Consider the following 14,429-nt stretch of genomic DNA (forward strand, 5'->3'; position numbering starts at 1 on the left):
TGTGGCATCCTCTTGAATCATGGTGGTTAAAATAGGAAGGTCAACTTCTAGGTGGCATAACTTTTGTATATAAGCTTTGATTGAGGTGATTGTTGTGCCACTGGAAAGGTATTTGTGTGTAGAATAGCAATAGGGGAATTTTACTGAAGTATAAAAAATTTACCCACCCAAAAATCCATTTTATGCCTCAAACTACTTCTAGAAGGTTTTAGACACCAATTTTCCAAACTGCAATTTGTCAGTAAAAATAATCCTGTGAGTTGATTCCTCCATGTTTTCCACTCTAAAAGCATCAATATGGATGAAAAATAATATAATGATCCAATATGAATCAAAATTGGCCTTCGTCAATTAGTAGGAAGAAAAGGTTTGCGTAGATGACCCACCCCCACCCCTTAGATAATACATGAACTAAGAAGTAAAGGATATTATACACTTAAATAGGTTGTGAATCATGAAATGTCAACAATTTGGCATCAACATTGGCTATCTTGGGAAGATATAGGCTTGGGGGAATAATATGTTGAGTCATGGAGGAGACACTCAAATATATTAAAACGCAGCAACAGTAGATTAACATAAAAACAAATTTGTTTAATTTCGTCACTACATCTTGCAAGGGCATATGTCCCTAGAATATGGGGTGGAGAACTATATGGAAATTAAAGTGACCTTCAAAAGATAAGATCTTCAAGTGGTTTATTTTAAATAACAAGGCACCCACATGGGAGGTACTTCAAAAGAGAAATTTTATTAGGTTAAGGTGGTGTAATTTATGTTAACGAGAGAAAGAAACCATTGTACATTTCAACATGATTTGTGCTTACATCAAGGAGGTATCAAAAGAGGTGGAAATGATTGATAGGGGTAAGGAACCTTTGGGTAGGCCAAGGTATAGAAGTGGATTTTAGCTCTTGGTGTTCTAAAAAGGATATAAGCAAGGTTAGATCCATTCCTCTTAACATAGCCTTCAAATCTTGGCTAGATAGGAACTTGAAGTTGTTTGAATATAAAGAGATATTGCCTCTCAAATGTGTACTCTGGGCCCTAAAACTATTGAATTCTTAATCATATAGTTAAAAAAAACACTCATATCTATATAGAAGAAGTAATTAGAAATGATATGTGATCAAGATATTTTGATCATGAATCATACAAGATCGATCCTAAGGGAGGACTTGAAATAATTTTATAATTACCTTCAAATCATTGCATTTCTTCAAAACTGGTATTAGTTAGGAAACTGATAACTATTGTGAAGTAATGACTCTCATACTGGTTTTGAGGTTGTCCTTAAGATTGGTTGTATCACAAATTCAAAATTTTGGTGATTTAATGTTGGTTATCCAATGGATGTGCAAGGAAATTTCTCTCAATAATTTCATGTTATAATCTTTATATGATGGATTACAACATGACTTAGAATTCTCACATATATATTTGTCTCATCTATACAAGGATAGGAAGATGATATGAAATGAACTTTGAAAATATGGAAGATAAATGGATTGAGGAACTTGGATTATATTTACAATCCAAGATGAAATTCAATTGAATACACTCATGATTGTTGGAACTAATATTCTTAAATAATGCAATTTCTAAAGAAGATGGCGAACATTTTCATGACAACAATTATGTTGAATGTTGTAATTTTATGTTTTCTTTTTTATGATAAGATATGTTTATAACTTGCTTGATAGAGTTTATAGCTATTTTTAGGGAGGAACCTAAATATAATTGTTATGATAGGGGCTTAAATGAACTACTATATGCTTGTGGCATTTGACTTTGTGTTGTTGTTTATATTAATATATTTTTTTTTGGAAAATTTTGATAATACTATACTAGTAATAAATGTAATGATTATGCAACTAATAAACCATAGATTAATATAATAATATTTCAACCTGTAAATTAGTAATTAGTAATGAGGCTTATGATTTGAAATTATTTACTTTCATAATAATTTTTATAACTGAAATTGGAAAATGAACCATTCTATTAATATATGAGTTATATGCTCATAATTATTCCAATAAGACCTTTTATTTAATGATGTTTTTAGAAAAATCAACCATTTTGTTGTTTTTATAAACTAGACTACTTATGTGTTAATATTATACAAAAAAATTATATACAAAGCTAGGTGTGGCCTACCAAAATAGGAAACTAGACCACACATGATTGTTAGTTAGCATGGCAAAAATCCATGAGCATATGTAATAAAAAATAGTTTTGTGTATGCAAAAAGCCCGTATGATTTCCACATATCTAATAGAAAGCCCGAAGATTAAATAGAGAATGAAGGGATGTAAAAATGTCATAGGAAATTAGAGAATCTTTCCTTCATAAGTAGGTTGTGAATATGGGCCAACGTGTTCCTCGATCACCTTTATTTTTCCCTTACTTAGAGGTGTTTTCTCTAGCTTGTCATCAACCAAGGCTAGATTGGAGTTGGTATCTAAAGATCCTAAGTCAATAATCACCTCCAAAAGTTTCATCCATGTCATCATCATCATTAATGACCTTAAATGTCAATTGAAAGACTAGTCTGTATATTATAGTAAACTTGGATTCTGACATTCTTAATTTATCTTTTGATTCATCTTGATTTTCTAGGGGCCTCCCTATGGATAATGACATTATGGATTTGGACATCTAAAAGAATTCCATAACTCATAATATTTGGTATCCTTAGGCATCTGAAACCTAAAACCTAGTCCCTTGAGTCTTATTGGACCTTTTGATTTGAAGTTAGTCTAGGGATTTCTTGGGCTTGTTTAACTAATTTGTCATCCTGATGGTAGTATTCCACATTGGAAACATGGTCATACTTGAGTCTAGTAGCGACCACATCATGTTCATATCATGAAGTCCCCAAGGCCTGATAGGGAGGATTAAAAGTAGCGGGGAAGGTCACACTCTTGCATTTGGAGCCTTCATTTTTTGAACTAGTGGAATCCATAAATATGATAGTGGCTAAGGGTTAGTAGAGCCATGAAGGGGGTTAAGGGGGATAGGTTATACAAATGTGGATGGTGGATAGGAAAGAGGGTTAGTTATAGAGCATGGGGGTGAAGGGTAATAAGAGATGGGAGAATTTTGAGTGGAAAACTAGGAGGAAAGCTAATTTAAATAATGTGGAGCTAGGGTTGCCCCATTAAATTCAAGTCAAAGGCCAAGGAATGAAGGGCTAGAGATGAAAGTATACATTTGAGACCTTAGAAATCACAATTCCCTTACTCAATAAGGAGCAAAGACACATGTTTCACCAACAAGTAGACACTGTGTAGGTTAAATACATAGAGGAAAAGGGGTACACACAGAGAAAACAAAGAGAAAGTAGTGTGGACCTGTCATTTTCTTCAAGCGTTATGGTTAGTTCAGGAGAAGATCTAAGGAGAATAGCTAGATAAATGCATGTTAGAAAATTATATGTTACAGAGCAATGGAACACATAAAATATATTGCAGAAATATAAACAGAAAACACATAAAAACAGAGAGACACGGAAATGCGTGGTTCACCCAATTTGGGCTATGTCCACGGAGAAATAGCCAGTCCTTCCTTTTATATTATCCAGCAAACTAAAGAGATACAACCTACAGCAGATCTGTTGTAATTCCCTCTTCACTCTCACACAATCTCCCCTCTCTTTCTCACTCAGAATACCAATCTACATAGACGCAATAAAATTCCCTCATATATAGCAAGGGGTTGCCTTCTAGGGAAAAAACCCTAAATTAAACTTAGCTTCTACCGTCAGATCTCTTCCTAATGAATGACCCAGATTGACTATGAAATTATAACATTTTACAAGGAAATTTTACATCTATTTTTAGCTTCAGGGGCGCTACCTCTGATCCCCGCCCGGGGGGGCTCCCAAAGATCGCAGCCACCCCTCCTGGACCCCCCTTGTAGCGTACATTTTACGGGTGGTGTTGCCACCACATTACAAACTGGGGTCCAACGTGGCGATACCTCTAAATAAAGAAGATAATCAGGCTCCCCACCCAACAATCTCCCACTGGGAGACTGATTATAGAAACTCCACTGCTGCTTCATTTGCTAGACAATGACTCCACTTTGGACCTATTTGTTTCTCATCTTCTTCATCATACTTGAAGACCAATTGAAACTAAGCAGAATCTCAGTTTCTCCCTGGTTACAACTTTTGTTAACATATCAGCAGGATTCTGGCTAGTGTGTATATTTTCTAGCTTCAAATGTCCATCTTCCAATGCTAACCGTATGAAATGGTATTTGAGTTATATATGTTTAGTCTTGTAATGAAATGCAGAGTTCTTTGCAAGATGTATGGCACTCTAGTTGTCATTGTATAACCTTCCCAACTCCTGCTTCTTACCCAATTCATCTAGAAACCTTTGTAACCAAATCATTTATTTACTAGCCTCTATAGTAGCAACATACTCTGCTTCTGTTGTTGAGAGTGCAACAACACTTTGTAGTTTTGAAACCCAATTGACAGTTGTTCCACCTACATTAAACACATACCTTGTGGTGCTCCTCTTGTTATCTCTATCACTTACCATATCTGCATCAACATATCCTTGTAGAGCAATGTTTGAATCACCAACGCATAATGCTTGATTTTTGGTACCTCTCAAATACCTGAGAATCCACTTCACCTTCATCCAATGTTCTTTTCCTGGATTGTTCATGTACTTGCTTAAAACTCCCGCTGCATGTGCAATATTAGGCCTTGTGCAGACCATTGCATACATTAAGCTTCCAACTATTGATGCATATGGAACTTTAGACATATAAGTCATTTCTTCCTGAGTCTTGGGAGACACCTCCTTACTTAGTTTGAAATGGCTAGCCAAAGGTATACTAATTGGTTTTGCATTTTGCATATTAAATATTTTCAACACCTTTTCTATGTACTGACTTTGAGACAATGTTAATTTTCGATTCTTCTTGTCTCTAGTTATTCTCATACCAAGGATTTGTTTTGCAGCACCCAAATCCTTCATTGCAAATTAGTTCGCCAAATTTCTTTTGAGCACATTTATTTCCTGCATGTTAGAACTTGCAACAAGTATGTCATCTACATACAAAAACAATATAATATAGCTGCCATCATTTTTCCTTTTGAGATAAACACAATGATCAGAGTGACATCTAGTATAACCTTGTTTAGACATAAACCTGTCAAATTTTAGATACCATTGCCTTGGAGCCTGTTTTAAGCCATACAAGCTCTTCTTCAACCTGCACACTAGTTTCTCCTCCCCTTTTACCTCATATCCTTGTGGTTGCTGCATATATATCTCTTCCTCCAAATCCCCATGGAGAAAGGTTGTCTTTACATCTAACTGCTCAAGATGAAAATCTTCAGCTGCTACTAGACTTAAAATAGTTGTGATTGAAGTCATTTTAACAATAGGAGAAAATATCTCATCAAAGTCTATACCCTTTTTTTGTGCAAAACACTTCACCACAAGTCTAGATGTATACCTTTTTCTACCTCCAACTTCTTCCTTCAACTTGTAAACGCATTTATTCTATAATGTTGTTTTACCTGGAGGCAACCTGACTAAGTCCCAAGTCTGGTTATGTGCTAAGGAGTCCATCTCTTCTTTCATGGCTTGCTCCCACTTCTTCCTGGTTTCTACCTGCACTACATCTTCATAACATTCTGGTTCACCAGAATCAGTCAACAATACATAATATAATGAAGGAGAGTATCGTTCAGGGGGTCTACTTATCCTGGTAGATATTCTAACACCACTTTCAAGCGTTTGAGGTGCTTGTTGTTGTTGTTCTAGCTATTGATCATTATGATTTTCAGGCATCTTCACTTTTTTTGTGATCTCATCAAGCATTGTGTATTCTTTGTTTTCTTTTTCCTGTTTCTTTTACTACATCTGATCCTTATACAAAACCTTTTCATTAAATATGACATCTCTGCTCCTAACGATTTTGTGTTTTTCATAATCATAAAAGCGATAACCAAAATCATTAACACCATATCTAATAAAGGTACATTTCTTTGATTTTGCCTCAAGCTTTGTTCTATTTTCTTAATTAATGTGGACAAAGGTTTCACAACCAAAAGTCTTTAAAAATGAGTAGTTTACCTTTTTACCTGTCCATGCCTCCTCTAGAATACCACCATCCAAGGAACTTGAAGGCCCTTTGTTTATTAGATAAACAATAGTATCTATAGCATCTGCCCAAATTGTAAAGGCAATCTTGCATGCAATCTCATGGACCTTGCACACTCCATGATTGTCCTGTTCATCCTTTTCGACACACCATTTTCTTGTGGTGTTCCTAGAACTGTCTTCTCTCTGCGAATTCCATTCTCTGAACAACACCTATAAAACTCTTTGCTGCAATATTCACCTCCATTGTCTGATCTAAGACACTTCAACCTTTTTATTGTCTCATTTTCAACCAAAGCTTTCCATTTCTTGAAAGTATCAAATACATCAGATTTATTTCGAATATAGTAAATCCAAGTTTTTCTGGTTGCATCATCAATAAAACTAACATAATAATGAGAGCCACCAAGAGATGATACCTGAGCAGGTCCCCATACATTTGTATGCACAAGCTCTAATTTTTTGCTCTTCTTTTCTTTCCCAACTCTGAGGAATCTGAATCTCTTTTATTTTCCATAAACACAATTCTCACAGAATTTTAAATCAGCATGCTTCAAACCTGGCAACAAATTTCTTGAGTGAAGAATCTGCATCCCCTTCTCACTCACGTGCCCAAGCCTATGATGCCAAAATGTCGTATCTTCTCCTGTAGAGGTTAAAGCATTAACAAAATTAGAAATACCATTGCATAAATACAATGTACCAACCTTTTCTCCTTTTGCTATTACTCGGGCTCCTTTAGTGACCTTCTAGGTTTTATCTGTAAAAGTAGTTACACAACCTTCACCTCCCAACTACCTTGTTGAAATCAGATTTTTCTTCAGTTCTGGAACATGCCTTACCTCCTTCAATAACCATTGATTTCCATTCTGCTGTTTTATGAAAACTGTACCCATTCCAATGATTTTATAGGGTTATCATCACCCAATCATACCTGTCTAAAATATCCTTGAACATAATCATGAAAATGTTTCCTATCAGGTGTGGCATGGAATTAGGCCACTGAATCTACCACCCAGACATCAATAATATTTTCTAATGAAAGAATCAAAGCATCTTGCAACACATCATCTGTCACATTCGCTTCATGATTGTTTTCTTGTTGCGCGTCTCCTTCTTTTCCCTTCTGAGACATGCAGTCGTTCTTCACATGTCCTTTCTTCCCGCATTTCCAGCACACTATCCCCGACCTAGACTTGGATTTTCCTTTCCTTGACTTACTGCGATATCCTTGGCTCTTTCCATTTTTATTCCCCTAGTCTCGGCAGTCAAAGCATTACCTGATGTTTCACCGGAGCTTTTCTGTCGCTTTTCCTCGCTAAGGATTGCACCAACAACATCATCAAACTTTAAAGTACTAGATCCAGAGACAAAGTAACTAACGGCCATAACTAAACCATTCTATCCTTTTGGCAATGAGCACAGAAATAATAGAGCCCTAACTTCATCATCAAAAATTACCCCTACAGAACTTAACTGACTGGTAACTATATTAAATTCATTTAAATGATTAGCAACAGATCCACCTTCTGACATCTTCATATTAGATAAACGCTTCATAAGAAATACCTTATTTGAGGCCGAGGGTTATTCATATAATTTAGCCAATGCCGACATTAAACCCTTTGTTGTCGTTTCCTTTGAAATATTAAAGGTTACCAACGCCGCTAGGCACAGTCGTATTGTTCCAAGTGCCTTTCTATCGAGAATATCCCATTTTGTGTTTGTCATACTCATTAGCTTCTTTGTCTTTCGGCTCAATGGTAGGTACAAATCTTTCTGATACAGATAATCTTCCATATGCATCTTCCACAGCTAGTAGTTTTGGTCGTTAAAATTTTCAACCCTAAACCTACCATCTTCTGCCATTGCTCCCACTCGAACTAGGAACCCTTCTCTCTTGCGAGTATATCAGCCAAATAGACCTTCGGCTCTGATACCAGTTGTTAGAAAATTATATATTACAGAGCAATGGAACACACAAAATATATTGCAGAAATATAAACACAGAAAATACATAAAACAAGAGAGACACAGATATACATGGTTCACCCAATTTGGGTTACGTCCATGGAGAAATAGCTATTCCTTCATTTTATATTATCCAGCAAACTGAAGAGATACAACCTATAGCAGATCCGTTGTAATTCCCTCTTCGCTCTCACACAATTTCCTCTTTTTCTCACCTAGAATGCCAATCTACATAGATGCAATACAGTTCCCTCATATATAGCAAGGGGTTTCCTTCTAGGGGAAAAAACCCTAAATTAAACATAACTTCTACTATCAGATCTCCACCAAACGAATGGCCCAGATTGACTACGAAATTACAACATTTTACAAGGCAATTTTACATCTATTTTTAGCTTTGAGGGCATTGCCCCTGATCCCCCGCAGGGGGGGGGCCTCCCAAAGATTGTAGCCACCCCCCATCGACCCCCCTTATAGCGTACATTTTATGGGAGGTGTTGTCGCCACATTACGAACTGGGATCTAATGTGGCGATACCTCTAAATAAAAAAGATAATCAGGCTCCACACCCAACAATGCACCAAAAACTAGCATAAATAACCAAACGAGGAGCCAAGGGAAGAGTGCCTTGAGCCAAACCATGATAAACTAGGGGTTCTAGACAATCATCATGATGGAACATTGTGTGAAGGTGATTCTCATAATCAAAACATTGAAGAGCATGAAAGTTACAAGTCAATAGTCAACATGAAAAACCAACTAAATTGTTACGGATACCAAATTTTTTATTATTATTGAAAAAAGAAGATCTGATAATAGTAGTGTGATTGATTAGCATCACTCTCTCCTACATTAACTTTCAATTAATCACCCTATTCCATATATATATATATATTTATTTATATACCATTTCTCTAATTTTAATAAAATTTTCATTTTATTTCTCTTCCCCCATATACATATATAACCATGGTAAAACTTACAAATCAATAATCATGATGGTTTCAAATGTCTTTTCAAAAAAAATATTTTATTTCTCTTCCATATATATATAACAATTGTAAAACTTACAATGCAATAGTCATGATGGCTTCAAATGTCTTTTCAAAGATTTAATAACAAAGTTATAACAAAGTCAATAAGTAACAATGATGAAACTTAGAATACAATGGTCACGAGTCCCCATGTTTTCAAATATCTTTTGAATAATGTACAATATCGCATGCAATTATCCCTCTTCGAGGCATTCACATCAAGATTTCTCATGGTAAACCACTTAGATCAAGTAAATATTCATCATATATTTTTAATTTATTAAAATTTGTAAAGATGGATTAATAATTATTCAATTGAATTAATCATAATGATTTTGGAAAATTAGTTACAAAATATCGAGATGAAATAACTATTTAATTTTGATTTTAGCATATTTATATATAATATTTTTTTTTTTTATATTAGTTCTGAATAAATAAATATAAATTGAGATTTTAAATAATATTAGTAAATAATAATTTATAGATTAACCATTTAATAATAATAATTTATGTTTTGTTTAGTGATTTAATTGTTAAAATTTACAAGGTTTATATATGGTTAGAGCATGTGTACGTATTTTTCTTAAGAAAATGTATGTTCAAATTTAAAAGGTAAAATATGTATATTTTTATAAATTTTACTAATAAAATTGTTGGGCCAAAACTATTTTCTTATTCTGCAAATAAGAGGGTTTTATATATCAAGTTAGTGTCTTGATTGTGATCTTAAAAATATTTTATTATTATTATTATTATGTGATGATTATTCAAGAAAAAAACATTTTTAAAATACATATGATTGGGTGTATGTTTATGTGTTTTCTCTTAAAAGATCATATGTTCAAATTCAAAAGAGTAAAATATATATACCTCCAACAATTTTACTAGTAAAATTATTGAGCCAAAACTAATCTTTTATTCTACACATAAGAAAGTTCCATATACCAATTTAGTGTTTTAATTCCATCTTAATTTTTGTTTAATTATTATAAAAAAAAAACATTGTTTTCCTTCTTTTAAATATATAACTCTCAAAATAAAAATGATACAAGTGCTTATTTAAAAATATAAAGAATAATAATAACGCTATTTTTAGGGTAAATATAAGTAAAATAACAACAAATTTTATATAAATTTTAATAACTTTATTTTTTTATTATTGTATAAATATTTTAAAATCAAACAAAAAATCAAATCATGCGTAAAGACTTAGTAAAACACTTTCAAATTAAATGAAAAGACCAGACAAAAAGTCCTAACTTTCGCATTTCAGAGGTGTTAGTGTTGGTACGAATGCTCTAGTATTTATAGGAAAATTGAAATATAGGAAAGAACACATTCACATATATCAAAGTAGCTCATATATATAAAAAAAAATTGAAACTTATACCTATGTTTATTTATATATTTATATATATAAAATTGAAGTGGGTTTATCATTATTTTAATTGATTTTTATAAATGGAAATTTTTTTAAAACAATATTGCAATTTTATTTATAATATAAAATTATATTAAGTTTGTTTATGGTTATTTAGAAAAGGATATTATATTAATTTTGATTTTATCTACAAAATAATTTTGATCGTTGTTGCTCACGGGGCTTTGGATTGACAGTGAATGGGTGCGTTGTTAAGGCACTCGCGATAGGTCACTGGTTCAAATCCCCTGTGGGTGCTTGCCTACCAAAAAAAATGATCATTGTCTAGAAAAGGTCCAATAAAGAGCAGTAAGATTTCAAAAATGAATGTACAATATGATAATCTTATAAAAGCATTTATTATACATTTGTTATAAAAATCTTTTTACTTTATCTAATGGCATTATGAACAACTTATAAGTCATTGAAAAACATAAAACTTCTGAACATTTTTGTTGTAATTATGCTTTAATTAAGACCACGAATCAAGAAAATGTTATATCTAGTGGCCATCTTCTCTTGTTGTAATGTTTCATGATTTGATGTCCATGTCTAGGATAGCTTTAGAGAGGAAATTTGTTGTTTGGTTTTTTCACTATAAACATGTTTATGAGTGATATGAGAGAAAGAAGAAATAATATATTGATTATTTTGTAAAATAAGTTGGAACGTGTAATTTCAAAAGATAGATAATCGTTTCATCCAATTTATAACAACCAAAGAATCTCCATAGATTTATAGATGTGATATCCCTTTTTCTTATGCAAGATGAAGTAATAGTTTTAGAGCCATAAGTTATACAAAATTATGGATGGTTGAGCCAATACTTGCTTAGAGTTAAATATTATGGGGGTGGGAAGAGAAAAGAATACCACCTACTCCCCCTAAGAGGGACTTCCTTGGTGCTACCCCATTAAAGAAATCCCAGGGTATGCTAGATTGGATAGTTAAGTTAGGATGAGAGAAGGTCGATGTTGAGGTCCCTCAATATAATGAAAAGTATGTGTAATGGCCAGACTCTGAACTACTTCTAAGGGATGAAGGCTCTTTATTGTAAACAATTGCATAATTTCGATCCAACTAGACCCCTCATGCCATAGTACGAGGAAGGAATCTATAATGGTTTTTATGGTGGGTAGATAACCATTGTTAGGCCTTCTTCAATACTAGGTACTTCCCAAAAATATGATAGATCTTCAAAGCTACAAATTTCCACCTACATTACTTGAATGAAGGGTCAAAGAAGAAAAAGGTGACCAATTGATTCGGCTTCTTGTGAGCAAAAGATACATTTTCCAGGTCCATGAAAGGTCCACATCTGGAGATTATCCCAAGTAGGGACCTTTTCTAAAGAAAGAGCCACATGAAAACATTTTCTTATGGAGGGAATGATCATTTCCATAATTTCTTCCCCCATTCGGGATCAAAAGGGAACAAATTCTCCTATACCAAGCAGAGATAACTAATTTTTTAGAGTATCCCCTAAAATGACTATAAGCCCAAATGAGTTAGTTTGGATGACTAGAGAGGACAACAAAGGATTGATGAAGAAAATGATAATTGTCCCAGACCACAACTTGATCCCCTTCTAGTTGAAGGTACCCAAATGTAGCCTAGTGTTGTGATCCCTAAATAATATCCCTTTGAGACACTTGGATGAGAAAGAGGAAATATTATTTATTTAGTCAATGTTATCAAATGATTAGGTTCATATGTGATCATTTTGGCTTCCAATGCAAGGGTCCTTTCCAAGAAGGATATGTGATCCATTGCCAATTTTCCATCTCAAGTCATGACCAATGAGTGGCAAAGCTTGAATAATAAATTTCATATAATAGAAGCATTTCTTGATGATTTCAAAGGATTCCTGATCCATTTTAAAGTGGAGGGGATGGTATATTTTTGTTGCATGGCCTGAGCCCAGAGGGAAACTCCTTGGACTAAATACTGAGCACTTTTTGTATCTATAGCTTTAGAGAACTAGGATATACTTTTTAGGGCCCATCTCTAGCTTGGACTTTTGTGCATGTTATCAATTTCTATAAGGCTAGGATATAGGTTATTTTTCCCTCCTTCCCCACCCAAAGAAAATGAAGGGGAAATTGTATTAGTTTGTCTAAAATTCCTTTTGGAATCCAAGCCAATGATGCCCAATATATTGGTCTTGCCTCCACAATAGACTTGATAAGAACTAGCTCTCTTGCACAAGAGATTCATTTGTTGAACCAAACATGTACATTTTTCTCAATTTTTTGCAAAATCCAATGCCTATTTGACTTCATATATTTATTTGACTTGATATTGAATCCATGTATCTAAATTTTCCCCTAATTTCCTCAAGCTAGAGTGAAAGGATATTTGAAGTAGAAAAATGTCCATTTTCAAATTATCGCCACCAATAGATTAATGATTGGATCTATTAATTACCATACCAATGGCCATAGTGAAAGTTCCTAAGAGGAATTCCATTTTCTTAAAATGCTTTAAATTTCCCTTAGAGAAAATTAAAATATCATCTACAAAGAGAAATTCAATAAATAGAAATTTGTCTTATGAGGATACCCTTAAAAACGTTCATGTTCTTTGCATCAATTATGAGTCTACTTAAACCTTCTACTAGTAAAAGAAAAAGTAGAGGAGAGAGGAGACATCCATAATGCAAAATTATTTCTACATTAAAAAATGGTGAAGCCACACCATTTATAAGGAATACAAAATAGGTTGAACTAATGCAATTTAAGACCCAAGAGACAAAGGATTGGCTAAATTTCAGGTGGATAAGAAGAAGCCTAATGTATAGCCAATTAAATTTGTTGAAATCCTTTGAAAGATCCACCTTATAAATCATTGATTTATATTGACTTGTATGAATCGAGTATAATCCTTATTGTGTAAGACCTATTGCTTCATGGGTTTTTCTCCCTCTTAACAACCTGATTTTTAGGAGAATTGTTCTCAGAGAGAATGTTCATGAGGAAAAGGTAAATGATTTTTGAAATTATATCTGTATAGAGAAATTTATATAGAAATAGGTCATATTTGTTTAAAAGTAGATGGATTGACAAATTTGCGAATGAGAGCAATGAAAGTGGAATTGAAAGGAGTTGGAATCTAGACCTAAGTTCTCGAGTATTTAATAACTTTGAGCAATTATTCAAGTGAAATCATAACATTCAAGATTAAATTCAATTGAGAGTCCATTGAGACTTAAACTCTTACCTTTTTTAAACATGTGGAGAAATCTTTCTAATTCCTCTTTTGTGACTTCCTCCATTAGCTAGTCATTCCCTTCTTAGTTTATAAAACTAGGAAATGGGAGACTACATGGAAGATATGATTAATATCATCCTTGGAATCTTCATGGAAGAATATGACATCTTGAATAATTTGGAGAAAAAATCGATCCTCAAATTAATGAGGATTTATTTAAAAGGACTTGGAGCTTAGGAGAAGAGGAATCCATTTTTGTGATGATGGTGCAATGGTCTGAATCACCTCCTACAAAGACCCACTAATGAGATATTAGATTAGTTTCAAGAAAGGATTTGGAAATGGAGGTTGAATATCAAGAATAATTGCCTCTTCCAGGAATTCCAATGAACAAATGCTAAAGGGTCAAAATGAGCAACTGAACCAAAATTTGTAGAAACCTAAAGTAAAGTTTAGGTCCACTCCTAAAATGATTTGACGAAAATGAATGAAGGGATTTTTAAGAATATTTTCCTAGAAGAACAAAGTTACCAATCAAACAAGAAATATTAACTCAAAACGAGAACTCTAGCCAAAAAAACTCCAAAAAAACATGAAAAACAATCCGAAAATGAAAAGTGTTGATTCTGTATCAACATTTTATTATTATTATTATTA

This window comes from Pinus tabuliformis, chromosome 4_2, assembly GCF_031772625.1.
Source record: "Pinus tabuliformis cultivar Carrire ecotype Pingquan chromosome 4_2, CPIR1, whole genome shotgun sequence".
Classification (NCBI taxonomy): domain Eukaryota; kingdom Viridiplantae; phylum Streptophyta; class Pinopsida; order Pinales; family Pinaceae; genus Pinus; species Pinus tabuliformis.